At 40.2% G+C, this 15,365-nt stretch overlaps 1 protein-coding gene across 3 annotated transcripts in view; it reads left to right on the forward strand.

Annotated features, from left to right (window-relative positions):
• MPPED2 (metallophosphoesterase domain containing 2) overlaps positions 1–15,365 on the forward strand; it is a 240,608-nt gene that overhangs the window by 32,465 nt on the left and 192,778 nt on the right. The window lies entirely within an intron of this gene.

Below are 15,365 nucleotides of genomic sequence, written 5' to 3' on the forward strand. Positions count from 1 at the left end.
ATAATTAACTTTTATTTATAGGAATAATTATATATAAATCAAGAGAGGCAGTACTGCACTTTCTCCTATGAGCAAGGCTTTCAAGGATAAATGGAAAGTTATCGATAAATGCATGGTTTTTACATTGGGGAATAATTTTAATATCTTAATATGTGTCATTTCTATATGTTTGCCATATACCACCTAGAGTTACTGTAGGATCTATAGGTAGTAATTTCTAATTTCAAAACATTACACAAGACAGAATAAATGTGATTGGTTTCTTTGCCACAAAATTGAATTCTCTATTATGTCTTGATTACATGATTATTAATTCCAGTGATAACTAAATTTGTCATGGATGTACCATGTATTTCTGTGCTATTGTTTCTATATATATTCTTCACTATTTAAACTTTTTTTTTTCTTTTGAGATGGGGCTTTGGAAAGCTTAGCTTATAAAGTTGACTCTGACTCCAGATGCAAAGCAAACAGTATTTGCAAAGTAAAACTAGAAAGATATAATAGGGTGATGTAAAGCAATGGTGTCATGGACCTAACAGCCAGGTAATAGTTGAGTCACACTGATAACATCAGCCTGAGTCATGCCCAAGCACTCTTTTGAACCAGCTGTTATCTTAATGCCTTTGCACAGGAAAGTATTCTTATGTAAGAAAATATTGGACTTGTTTATATACAATGAACCGATGAGAACAGTAAGATCACACATTTGCTGTTAGGCATGTAGCTACCTAGACCTCAAATTTTAAGTGTCTTAAAATCAAATACAGGTTTAAATGCAGTGATCAGTGCCTCTGTCAGGAAAGATTTACAGATCTGGTTAATACTGTACAGAACAGGTGTAATTTAAAGCCCACTGAAATAAATCAGAGGGAGGGTTATTGGTTCGTCAGATTTAGATCTAGTTCCAAAACCAATTGCACTGAAAACGGTTCATACTGTGTAAAGCACGTGCATGTGTCCTTACACAGTCAGAGCCTGAGCTTGAAGCTCAAATTACGAGTTTAAAAAATTTGGGAGAGTTACTGAACTTTACAAAAAATAGCAGTGTACATCTCAAAATCATAACATATAGCAATTAATGCAGTAACAGTGTTACGATAGAGGAGGCAGTGTAGCCAAGAAGCAAGATGTGTGGCAGAACCTCTAGTGGATTTTTATTTACAGTACTTGACTACTTTGGATACACTAAATTAATGCAAAATCTTAAATGCAAAGAGGAGTCCCATGACATAAAAGGCCATGGCTTCTTTTACTTCTTTTTTTCTCTTACTTAAATCATAAAAATTAATCATTTATTAAGTTCAAACAGAAATTGAACCTTTCTTCAGAGTTCCAGCTACTCTGATTTAGTGTCTGATTCCATACCTCTTTAAAGAAATGTTAAGTCTTAACATATTGGCAGATTTAATAAATCTATATGTAACAGAGATCCTGAACATTATTTGATTCATACAGTAGCTTTTATTAAATTAAAGCTATTTTATTAATTTTATTAAGTTAAGGCTATTTTTTTTAAAGGTGCTATTACAACTCGTTTCTGAAAATAACTGTAGCTTTTTTCTGTAGGAAGAGCATGCACTTAGTCCTAGGTACCTACAAGAAGTTCGTAAATTGTACCAATTCCTTCTGATATTTTTGTTACGTTTTTGATGGTAATGATGCCTGAATAGACAGAGATTAGTTCCTTTAACTCCTTTCCATTTCAGTCTTCGGAGGTTCTGCCATTCAGCAACTTGTAGGAGTGGGCTCAGGAGGAAGACCCCAAGATATGAAAGGTTAAAAAAATTTTTTTTTTCTTTAAAACAAGGACCGATGTGATTCAAGCTGCTCTTATATCAATCATAGTACTTCTAAGATTCTCTGTAGTGTATTAAAAGCTACTCTTGTTATTAAGACAGAAAATGCACTAGTGCATTTCTGAAACACACCTATCATATCAAGGGGGAGTACAACAGAACACAAGCATACCACATGTAAATGTTTCAAAAATAGAAGTGTCAGAAAATAGTATTTGCTATTCTTAATATTTCACTTCTTTAACAGCACACACAAAATGCCAAGAATGCTTAGAGCCCCTAAGCTAAATAATGTGACACTAGACTTTCTGTTAACAGTCCTTAAGATACAGAATAGTGATCATGATAGATTTTTGCCTTATGCTGACATCTAAAACTCACATAGGAAATACTCCAGAGTGGCCTATGATGTTGATACAGAGAAAGGAGACTTTTCAAACCAAAAAGAAAGTACTATCAGGAGCCAACACAAATATTTATTTTTTTTTAATTCTTTGTGGTGAATAGGGAGGCTGTGCCATGCTATGCCTCCATCCTGCAAACGACTGATGCAGCGTTTAAATAATGCTTCCCACCTAATTAGTAATTTTTTATTATTGTAAAAGGAACATGTCCCAGCTGATATCAAGGCCCAAGCCTACAGAATGCTAGAGTATGTGAAATGTACAACCTTGAAGAGCATCTTTTTGAACTCCAGAATTTAGGTACATGCCATAAGTCTACTAAAGTAGTTGATCAGATTATTGTGGTGCTCTGCTGTGTGGCTGTTCTATTGCTTACACCTCAGACCTCTCTCCCCTTTCCCAGGCAGACCCTCCCCACACACCATGCACACAGCTCCCTGGGCAGCTCACGACTTTCTTCTCTTTAAATAATGTCTTTATTGTAATACCTCTCGCTTTTGTGGTTGATCTATAAATACCCAGAGCAATTGGGTAGATGTGGGCCAGGGAGCAGGGTAATTGTTAGCAAAATGACACTCATTCCCCAAAATCTTTTGTTCTCGCCCGATGTTTGGAGATTTACATGTGGTATGCTTGTGTTCTGTTGTACTCCCCCCTGATATGATAGGTGTGTTTCAGAAATGCACTAGTGCATTTTCTGTCTTAATATCAAGTGTAGCTTTTAATATGCTACAGAGAATCTTAGAAGTACTGTGACTGATATAAGAACAGCTTGAATCACATCAGTCCTTTTCTTAAAGAAAAAAAATATTTTTTTCTAACCTTTCATATCTTGGGGTCTTTCTCCTGAGCCCACTCCTACAATATTGGACCATTCAACTGATGGGATGACCCCACAATTTCAGAGAAGTGTCACAAATAGCACTTTTCCGAGCCGTAGTGATGCCAGGCCTCGACGGCTGGCATGAACCCGCCCTTTGCACGCTACTGCCCGCTGCTGCTGAGGCGAGGGCAGGTCCCGCTGGCCTTTCCCCTTCCCTTTGAAGAGGTAAGGAAACGCCTTCCATTTAGCTGGATCTAACTCTGCCCGCAGGATTTATTTTGTTAATTACCGACAAGGGGGTTCCCCCTTAATTAGGGACGAGTCGCTTACGCCAGGCCCGACGCCGCCAGGTGGCGTCTCGGCGCCGGCCACCACCGTCCCCTGGCCTGAACCGCCGCCCCGGGCCGGCGCGGTGAGGCCCGGCCGGGCTCACGTGAGCCGGGCCCGGGGTTCGGCTTGGGCCCGGGGTTTGGCCTGGCCCCGCCCGGCCTCTGGTGTGAGGGCTGGGAGCCCTCGGTGGAGGCCCGTGCCTGCTCTGGGCGCTCCGCAGCCCGGGGAGGGCGAGGGGGGTGAGCCCCGGCCGGAGCTGCCTCCTGCCCGCGGGCCGGGAGGGACACCGGCTGGGTTTCACAGACGGTTCCTGCGGCTTTTCAAGCAGCTGCCAGACTGCCGGCTAAATGCAGGCTTGCTATTGCTGCGATAGGAGGGGAGAAAACAAAAAAAATCTGTAGGTTCTTCTGACAGAGTTCATGAGTATCCAGTCTACAGCCAGGGCTGCTCACTTTCTGTCTGTGAACTCCCACAATCTTGCTTATGGTGAGTCGTGGTAGAGGAAAGTTGACCGATGGTACAGAGATTTATTCTGTTTGTCTGAGGAAAGACTGCTTTCAGGTACTTGCTCACACCCTTCCATACTTGCTGAGAAGATTTAGTCCTCCAAGAGTGGGAGTCTCCAGTTCCCATATTTCAGTTGGCGTTTTCTTGACTTGTTAGTTGTGATTTTCAAGTCTTCACCAGATTTATCCTAATTGTTCCCAAATGCATAAATATAGCTACTCTCCTAGGTGGGTGCACACTTACATATTCTTTGGCATGAGCTGTGTCATTCCCTGGGGAGTTTAACGAGCGCCGCGATGGGCTGTGGCAGCGCAGAGGGCAGAGCGCGCTGTGCACGCAGGCAGGTACGCAGCAACTCCGCTGCCCAGTTAATAAAGGTTTTATGGTTTAATGTCTTTTGCGTTGAAGTCTTCTTGGCCAGAAGACAATATACTTGGATCTTAATATATGGTTGCACTAAAGTTTCGATGACTTGGAGTTATTTCAAATGTGAGTTCATTAGCCCCTTTGAATACAGTGAAAGATATGTTGGTTGTATTTTCTCAGACGTTGCTTTAGGAGTAGTAAGGCTGGAGGGCACAGATGGGCTGGGCGTTGGTTGTGGGTTGGCATAGTCATACATCAGATATTACTTCTCAGAAGAATTGGCCTACTTCCAAGTGTCTATGTCTTTTGTTGTGATGCTTTTTTTTTTTTTTTTTTCTTGGAATAAAGAAACATCTGCTTGTGATGTCTTTCCTTAAAATGATGCATTTGGAGTAGGATATGGCTCCACTACAGTCAGCAAACACATAAAAAACCCTGTATTTTTGGGCTGAAGGAGCTAAGCTGGACATTCTCCATTCATATGATACTTAGGCACTCCATTTTCTTAATGAGTCTTTTCTCTGCCTGTTATAGGAAGTAGCCTGCAATTTGTGTCCTATGAGTGCTCTCCATTGAGTCAAGCATGATCTTGTCTTGTATTTACAATTTCTAGTGAAGTGAATATACGTGAATACATATGACTAAATTGTTTTGCATTGCTGAAGTTGAGAGCAGGTATCATTCTCAAATCGCTCTTTACTCAGTGTGATGAGACTTTTCTTCTCTCTGCATCTCAGGCACACCAAAGTTATTACCCATGGGTAAATGGTATCACCACCGTGTGATTTCTTTAAAAATTATCCAGCCAAGGAGGTCACTCTTTTTATGGTAATAAGAGACAAGTACATCCCCTTATGTTTTTTCATAAGCCTAATTTAACTGCTTGAGGGGAGACAGGGGCAGATTTTAATAAAACTATTTTAACTAGCTTGTGCCATTAAAATGTTTGAATTAAAGCTTTTTTCTGTTTTGGGGGAACTTCCTTAGTAGTGAGCTAGCTTTTAGACTACCATATAAATATGCCTTGCAATGTTTAAGCTTTCTCACATGTTTAGTCATTTTTCATGTAAATAAACTCTAGATCAGATCAGCTACTGAAATGGAGCATAACTGTGCTGACATCAAGATAGCTGTGTTCATTTGTACCAGCTGAACATGTGTCCCTGTATGGTCAAAACCTACATGTGATCTATTTTTAAGTAGAGAACAGAATGGCTTGTTAGTCAGATACAGGAGTCACTGTCAAGAAACACAAGCTTTTATTTCTGCCCCATTCCTGACTTCTTGTCTAACTTGGAGCAAGCACATAATTCCCTTACACTTCTTCTGTAAATTGAGAAAAATTCTTTCCCGTCTCACATGGATATTATTCAGTTTAATTTCGTGATGCATAAAATGGGATAAATACTTTGATTAAAGTTGGTGTGCAGAGTGTCAGAGTATGAAAATACATTTTAAAGCTATGGGCCATTTCCTCAGCCGAGTTAAGTTGAAATGGTTTCCTTCAACCCCTGAAGATATGTAGGTTCATGCAAGCTGAAGATTTGATCCATACATATTTCTTGAAAAGCCTTCTGTGGTTCAGCCTATACAGGGAATACCGGGTTTTGCATATTGGAGAGGCTGTGAAGGCTGGAAGGACTCTGTAAATGTTACTTGTTAATGGTCTCTATTAATAGAAGGAAAAAAGCTTGTGTTAAATTTTACAAATTGGCAATGTATGTAAAGCTGAAGTAAATTTGATTCTGCTGGCTGCAAATAAGTGAAATAGGTCACCATCACTACTCCTCTGGTGAGCTTTTTTCCTCCTTTGGTTTGACGACACTTTGCAAAGCTTGAAGAGAAAAATTATACACAGCTCCAGTATACTTACTTTATTTAAAAAAAAAAAAAAAAATCAATGTGTGTATACTCTAAAGGAAGGGAATAATAAAGCTGAGGAAACAGAAAAGTATCTTCAGGCTACTTTGCTGTGGTAAAATGACTTTGCTTTGAATTCATGTATACTGTACTTGCACAATAGAATGTAAAACAGCATTTATTTACTCCATGACGCTGGATGACCCACTTATTTCTGTTCCATATTAAATGGCGAGGGGGACGAACACCATCTCCAGGTGAATATTTCACTGTTCTCCAAGGATTTTGTCCTTTTCAAATTGTACAGCTTGTGTATATGTCTGAGGTATTCTCACTAGATGTGGTTGGATGAGAAAATTAGTTTTGGCCCATGCCATGTAGACCTTTAAAAGAATAGGCCTGAGGGGGAGATTTTATTTAATAACCCTTTACACCCCTGCATAGCAATCAAGTCCCTCAGCACAGCCAGAAATGGATTTGTGCAGCTGTGAAAGGTATTGGCTGGTGTGCAAGGGACAGTCCAGCTCAGAGAGACATAGGTTAACAGCAGCACATCCCTCTGGTCCTGGACTGACAGAACTGGATGGAGAGTCTATACAATGCCTCTGCTCTGGGGGCTGTGCTGTGTCACGCACTGCAGGTATCTACAGCCCTTTGGGTTTTTGCCTGTTGCACTTTTACCCAGCTCAGGGCACCTAGCTGCTATTTCATAACCTGTATAAAAATGGATGGTAGGGATGCCACTCAGCAGTGTTTCGTGTTCAGCTTCATGCTCTGCACATACACAGGGCACCTGTCTTCTATTTCTTAGTTTACTTATGTCCTCTGCTATTTCTTTATATTTGATCAGTCCATTTCTCTTCAGTCACTGTGACCAACAAAGAGTGTCTGAATGACAGAGTAGTGGAGATCATTTGCTTCACAGAAATGTGTTGCCCGTTACTAACACAGGCTACTGATAACTGCGAACATCAGGGTATTAGGAGTGAATAATGGAAAGAGGATGGATACACTCCATTTTCATATAGACTGGTGGATTGTGCTGGCATTAGGCACTCAGCAGTCTTTAGCTTTAGGATATCAGTGTTGGAATACATGTACCAAGATGTTGTCTCCAGGCATCTTGTCTATAGGCAGATACCCACAGCAAATGAGGAAAGAGTAGGAGGGAGAATAAGGTGGAAACTGCAAGTCTATCCCAGGCAATAATAGAAAAGCATGTAAACTATGCTAATTGATACTCTGAGAGAATCTAATTATAATTTTCCCCCCATTGTACTGTAGGTGATGACAAACAGTGAGCCTGGTTCTATTCCCTCACCCCAAGGGCTTATATAAATATATCCACACAGCTTGACTCCAAGGACAAGTTTACTGCCCCTCTCTGTTCTTTATACTTAGCCTGTTTACAACTCTCTCTGACATTTTTCTAGGACTTCTATTGCTTCTCTTTGATCAGTAAATATATTTTTATTTACAATATTCTCCTTTTCCTCCCTTGCATCCTCAAGAAAGATACAAATTTGCATTTTGCGAAACCTTTTGCTGTTGGTTACCTTCTCTCATAGAAGGGTAAGTTGGATGAAAAGAAAGCTACTGCTTTGTGCTTTCTCCTATTTTGTGTCATTTTGTTCTTCTAGACAAACTATCTTTGATTTAATGGGGTTGAAGTATGAGTGCATAATAGATTATCTGTCACTGGACCAAATCAATCATGGTTAACAGTGTATTGACAGAGCATATAGCAAGTATCCTTGACCTGAGGTTGAAAATACCTGTTATCAACGTCCTGTGGTTTTTGCTGCTGCTTGGCATGACCCTTGAGGCAGAATGTTTTTGATTTTAATATATGTACTAGTTTTCTCTCTGAGCTTTTTTGAACTAATATAGGCCTCTTCCTTCATTTGAGGGGCACAGAAGAATCCAACCAGGCATGTCTCAGAGTTTTTAAATAGAAGCCAGTCTTTAAAACCAGTTGAGATTACAGTGATATTTTCTCTTTAGTTAGTCTGCCACTTAATTGCCCAGGCCAAGGTGTTTTACATATTCATTTGTGGCATCTAACACTGTATGTTGTTGGAGGGAAAGTATGGAATTGGTCTTGTCCATTATGGCAGTTCCTGGGCTCCTTTATTCATTTTAAGCATTTATATATACATAAGCATTTCTTTCACTCAGCCCTGAGCACTTCTAACAGCATTTTTTAGTGCTATAGCAAAATGTTTCTGCTGTTTGTTGTATAAATCAGTGCTGTAGTAGCTTCTGTTGGAGGAGGAGTGTCATTTTCCTCCTCAGTGAGGGTGTTTTGGTATTTGCCCTGCGCCTCTGCTCAAATGAGGGTGCTTAGCTATTTGCAGAAGCAGTCGGGAGGTGATGGGGTCAGACCCAGCCATTGCTCTCAGTTGAGATGGACAGGTGAGGTAGGTGCTGGATGAAATCTTGTTCCCAGTGATGCTGCTGTGTATGTCTGAATTCAGAAATCAGAAGGGTGATTTGCACATATGAACGGCCTACCTGAGCTTGCTGGTACATAACAGGTGCTTAAATGCTGCCCTAAAGTAGGAGCTTATTTTGGGTCTGTGTCTTTACAAAGATGAAACGGTGATACGGGGTAAGTAAAGTAATTACTACCAAGTGAGAAATAAAAGACTTGGAAGAATATTATTGATGTACTTTGCTACTTCAAGAAAAATGTATTTGGTAAGCTTCCAGGCAAGCAATGTCTTTGCTCTAGTTGGCTTGCAGTTTATGGACAAATGAAAATATATTCTGCCTATGAACAATGTAACTAGATCTTCTTTATCTTGCTTATCAAAACATACGTATATTCATGCAAGAATGACTGAACTTCTACCAGAATGGATTTTTCTTCATTGTTATCTACTTTGTTTTATGAAAATGCTTTCTGGTATTGTCTCCTAATCCTGGCATCTGAACGCCTTCTGTTTATGTAATCAATGATATGTTAATATCTTGTCTGTTCTATATCTCTCAAACAAAGAAGATAGGTTTTTTTGAAGGGGAAGGTGAAATGTTTTCTTCTGTGGACAAGCTTGTAAATACATGTTGTTGACAAGGACAAGGTTATAGTTTGCTTTCTATTTGAGTCAGAAGTGAGGAGTTTTATGGTGATTCTTCGCTCCTGCTCTTCTGCATTTGTTTCAATTTCTCGTTTGATCTGCGCACCAAAAAGAAGCTCGTGACACAAAGTTGTGAGCATGGCACTATTGGCCCAAGTACAGTCTCTCTCAGTGCCAGGACATGACAAATGTTGAATCTTGAAAGGTCTGCACAACATCTGCAGTCCTGCTGCACAACTCTTCTGTAACGGGCTCAAGGTATACATGCAATATTTAGCATTTTACTACATAACGGAGCATAGCATCTTTGGTTTCTTGACTAGTGTTGGGGTCCTGGCCTCTGAAATACCTGGGTTTGTGACAAATGAAATTCACAGATGATTATGGGAAGCAGAAAATCCCCCATGCTGTTTTTTCTTCAGTCTATCATTGCAGCTAACCTGGAGAAAATTCTGTCCCCAAATTTTTCACCAGTTTAAACATCACCATGAAGGCACAGCCAGGCACTGGTGGGTTGATATCCACCCATCTATCCTGCTCTTACTGGCAGTCATGTTCCTGCTCCATTCATTAACAAAAATACTGACAGTTTGCCCAGTTGTCTGTGTGCTGTGGTTGGGAAGTTAAACCGGGGGTGTGGAATGCCTGTCTGTTGAGTAAGCAGATGATGGTTTGCATCTGGAGCCCCATGTGATGAGCAGAGCCCCAGCTCCTGCTGCTATGAAAACAGGTGGAAACCCTGGGCTTTTCTCACTGTTTGAAATTGTCGAGATGTGAAATATATTTTGTTCCCACAGGTATTGCTAATTGGCTGGGTTTTGTGAGAATTCCTGCGTGCATGCAAAAGGGTAATTATGTGAACTGTATTCCTAGAAAAGTTTCAGACATAATTCTTAGGTGAAACAATATCAGGCGATATCAGTTGATTTGTATGTGGACATCTAAGCAATAGATCATGCTCTAAGAGGACCATGTAGTGGAAAACTGCAGGGTTCCAGCAGATTTATACCTTGGGACAAAGCTGTGGAATTAGGTAATTCTGTGTCCTTCTGCATTTCTCATGATATAAGTGCTGAGCTTCTGCGAGTAGACAAAACTTAAAGGAACTTCAAGCAACATCATAAAAAGACTTCAGACTACTACTTTTGCCAAAAACTAATAAATGAATTCAAAACAAAGTATCATTTATCATGATAACCTGTAGTCAAGCGTAGAGTAGTAGAGAAACTGCATTTTACATACTTGATATTCTTCTGATGGCTAGAATTGGAAGATACCCATCTGTTTGAGTTTGGGGTTTTGGGGTTTTATTTTCCATAGCTAGATTTGTAGTATCCATATATTCCTCATGTCCAGACCAATGGAACTGAAATACAGACCTAGCTCTGTGTGGGAGCTGTGATGGATTTTATAACTCTGTTGCAAAATTTCACATCTCTAGATGCCAGACCAGGGACCTCCATATCCACTTCAGAAAAATAAGCTCACAGCACGCCTGCTGTGTGATTTGTGTACCAATCACACCTATCATCACGGTGTTCAGCACACACGCAATGCACCTCTGTATTTTGCTTGGCTCAAGCCTGAGGGAAGCCAGGTTATAAGAAAGTTTAAAGTTTTTATTAATGCATTTATTATAGTGTAGTATTGGAATATCATCTAACTGTTCCTACTAGCCCTGCAGGAGCCCAAACATGAAAACAGTTTTGTGATGTCCAAATACTGCAGCACTGGTTTCACAACAAAAGATGAAGGAACTCAAGTGGAGAACCCTGATCATTCTTAATAGTAACTATGAAATAAATAAGCAGTTATTGAAGGGCAAACAGATGATATGGTAAGAAATGCCACTGACCTTTGTTTTGTTCTGGACAAAATAATGAAGCCCTTATTGTTTTACATCTGTATAAAGCAAAGACAGGATTGATGTAAAATATGCAAATATGACTTCACTACTTACTTACAGTGACATGACCTTATACTTTTTATCCTTTCTTTCTTTCGGTGAAATGGCTGTGGTACTGATACAAGTAAGGTAGAAGCTGATTGTTTTAAATTTTTCACCTTCCCTAAACAAAAAAATACTACTTAATGTAGCGTTCAAACAGCTGCTTCCTCTCATTGCTGTAAAGGTAAATCAGAGCTTGGTGGAGGTTTCAAGAGGAGAGAAAGAATTGGATATAGAAGTGATAAGTAATGTCATTATCTGGGTTTATGACAGAGGTGGTCTACATGCATACAAAGTTACAGAAGGGCATAAGCAGTAGACAAAAAGAAGGTGTCTCTGAAAAGCACAGCTTTCTATTACAGGATTTTTTTTAGATGCTGGAGCTTTGGCACCAGTTGCTGTTGTAGAGAGGATGATATGTTAGGTCACAGATTTGACCCAGAATTTACCTGTTTCTTTTGTGTTAATATTGGAGATACCCAAGATCTGAAATGTGGGCTCTTTTCCACATTTCCTCTTCATGCGTCACTGATGACCTGTTCCACTGTTGTTTCCATTGTTGTCTATTCACTAATAATCTCACAGAAGGCTTTATGAAGACCTCAGCCATTTTTCATAGTGATTTCCGTGACTGCTGAACTTTGTCTATATATGAAGTATTAACGCATCTCCTTCTCTTCACTCCATCTCTTCTGGCATCTGCTTGTTCCTCTAATGACATTCATTGTCATTCTACCTGTTCCAGCCACCACTGTTTCTCCTTTCAGGAGCTCAGAATACTCTCATTCAGCCCATTCTTTCAGACTCGAGTGTGAGCACGTTCTTTTCCCAATAGCTTCCCTACAGGATTGTGTTTACATACAGCCACTTTCTGTATTAAAAATATTTGGTAATGGTACATTTACCATTTCTGAAAGAAAATGTATGGTCTGACCTTGCCTCAACTGAAATGCCACTGGGAAGCAGACTGGTCACTCCAGCCTGGAATCAGCAAAGTCATTGTTAGAAAAAAAAAAAAAACATAATCAGAAAATGGGAAAAGCAAAACTGCAGTGGGGGTAACTGTCATCCAACCTAAACCACAGAAAACTCTTTGACAGTTTTCATTTGAGCCAAATATAGTTAAAGTTTCTTTTAGGTTAAAAAGGAGAAAATAATAACTCACTATATTAACTTGTAGGGCACTAAATACTTGTAACAATAACATTCCAAAGTAGTGAGATTGCCAAAGATGTGAACCAATGCTAATCTTCAGACTTAACCTAAAGCGTAGTACTGAAATGCTGCCTCTTTGTCATCCTTCGGGGTTAGTGGGGGGGAGGTTTGTATTGATGGGAGATTATTTTTTTTTGTTTGGCTGGGGTTTGGGGATACAGGGATGCTCTGCTGGAACTGAAGGAGCAACCGTCTGATAACGTTTCCAGATTTTCTTTCTGGTTTCTGACCTAGAATGATGGCTACTTTAATGAGATAGTAGTTTTCTTCAGTCTTAAGGATGAAGCTTAATTCTGGGTTTTCTTTTATTTTACCTCTACTGATCTGTTTTAAGCTGTGTTCTGGTTCAGCCCTAGCTAAATTAAGGGCAAGTTTTAAGATTCAAAATCAAGCAAAACAAAGCTCTTAATACAATGTATTTTCCTTTTTCTAACTGCTTGCCTTGAAATGTCCTTGCCTGAATGTCTGATTATTAAAGGGTATTACGAGGGAGATGTAAAATCAATGCTAATACAGTTTAACTTCTGTGAAGTTTTTGCCTTAAATCAGAACTATTAACAATGCTAAATGGAAAGTCTTTCTAGCTGTGTGTGAGACGGGGAGAATCACGGTGGATGTGGTGAGCTGAAGGAACCAAAGCACAGTGAGTGGAGAGAGAAGAGGGGCTGAGCTGGGAGGAAGTCGCTGTATTTCTGGAATGGATGGCCACATTGCCTGCTGAAACATGGCCTCAAAGCCCAGGGAAGCTTGTGTGAGATTGTCATTGTCATCTTCACACAGCCAGCTGCTTAGCATGTCCCACTGTCCTGAGCATCTGCGGTGGGCTTGTGGTTTTATTTTGTGTCGTTTGATGTTACCATTCTGTTATGGTTGAATATTCTTCAGGATTAACATCTGCTGAAGTTTTCCAAGTGTGTTGGTAGAAACAGACTGATTATGGAGAAGCAATCTGAGCTGCTGCAGTTCCTGGCATAAGGTCTAGTGGAGAGGAGATGTAAGAAGTTGAGAGAAGGCTTTGGGGTCTTTTCTTTTCCCATGGTGGTTAAATACCAAGGCTTTCAACAACTTCAGTTCCAGCTGGGTCACGGGGATTCTGAACTATGTACTTCAGCAGAGCTTATGGATTTTAAACCTGTCACATTGTACTTTTATTATAGATATGGTCCTGCACTTGCAAGCTGTTTTCTTGATCTTTTGCCAGCAAGGCTTTTGTAGCAGTTCTTGGAAGATATACTGTAGCAGTTCCCTTTTATAATATCTATCATTAACAACTCTTTGGCATCTGTAAGAGTTTCTTCTTTGCTGGAGATTGGAGCAGATGATTAAGCAGCCTTTTGCTGTCCACAGGCAATTTCTCAGATTTCCACCTTGTTTCAAATCTACCTTTCTAGCAAAGGTCCTGGAAAAAGGTTGTGGCAGGGCAACTGCAGCCCTTACCTTCATGGTAATAATAAACTGTTTGAAAAATTTCAATCAGGCCAAAGCAGTGAGACAGCTTTAATGAGGATTTGTAGTGACCTTCTGTTTTATAGTAGGTGGATTCTGGCACATTGTCAATTTTAATTCTTACTGATCTTCCTGTGGCTTTTGATACCAGAGATCATAGGTTTCACTTAAAAATACCTGTAGAAGATCCCGAGCCCTGTGGGCACTGTTCTGACATTGCTTCATTAGTATTTGCCTCAGTGATGCCAGTTTGTCACTGTAAATATCTCCTCTTCTGATACTGCCCCTGTGAACTGTCAAGTTCCCCAGGGCTATGAATTGGGCGGGTCCCTGGGGTTCCTCTATGTATATGTGAGCTGCAGCTTGCCTTTTCAACACTTATACACATTATAACGACATGCAGAAAATGCTTGGACATATTTATTTCTCACATGTATTTCTGTGTATGCCTGCCAAAGTTTAGAGTAAAATGTTGCAAAAGTAAATGCAAACAGAATGGGGCTATGACTGTTATCTCCTTGGGATTGAATCACATTGTTGTAGTCTTGATTTGGTATCATAAATCATAGAAGTAGTCTAGGCATGGGGGTGAATTTTTGTCTGTTTCTAGTTAGTCATGTAATGCTGGAGAAGTGTTTCTGGATACAAAGAGGCAGCAGAGACTGGCTGCTGTTGCTGTTTGAGGTAGTAATGACAGTAAGACTTGCTGATGGAAGAGATCTGCTAACTCATCAGTTTTTCCTGTCTAGCAGAACTTTACTTATGGGCCATCTGTTAGAGGCTTCTGCCTAATCCTACAAAAAAAAAAAAAAAAAAAAAAAAAGTAATTTAAGCTATGGCACCTTTATTTCATGTATAGAAGGAACGTTTTTTAGAATTAATCTGATATTCTTTTTTCCTTTACCCCTATTTATTCTTCCAGTGATTTGAGGCAGAGTTAATCTCGTATTGAAGGTATCAATAGTTAGATAAACAGCTACCACTGGGCTAGATATCTCAATTGTGGATTTATGTCTGTGGAAAGACAGAATAAATCTGTGCTGTGATTAATTTCATCCATAGGTAGGCTTGTACAGTGTAGATATTTCAATCCTTGGCCTCAGCTAAGAAACTGAACCTTCATAGTTTGAAGGGTGTGGGTGTATATAGAAGACTCTGGTCTGAAGAGATGTAGGCTGGGGAAACAAAAGCACGAAAAGGCAAAATGTCAAGGGACCCACAACTAGTTTGTGCACTGTTTGCATGTCACAGACTTTTTGGCACTACTACTTTTGGTAATCTTGCCCACGCAGGGTGTGCAGCACATCTGCCGGCGGCTGTACTGTGGACTGGCTTAGTGAAGTGGTTGGGCTCGTGTCTGAGGGACTTATTTTTTGATGTGAGGGAAGAGACATGAGGACAATTAGTTCCCTGAGGGGCTGCTGTGTTGCAATGCAGAAGTCAGGACAAGTGTCCAAAACATGGAAGGTGCTCCTATTGCTGCTGGCTGCCATGGCCTCATTTCGCCACTGCCACTCAGGCAGCGGTTTCACAACATGTGTCTGAGCTCCTGGTTCATCATGGTATCCGTTCAATTAAACTGTCACT

Source organism: Athene noctua, chromosome 14, assembly GCF_965140245.1.
Source record: "Athene noctua chromosome 14, bAthNoc1.hap1.1, whole genome shotgun sequence".
Taxonomy (NCBI): Eukaryota; Metazoa; Chordata; class Aves; order Strigiformes; family Strigidae; genus Athene; species Athene noctua.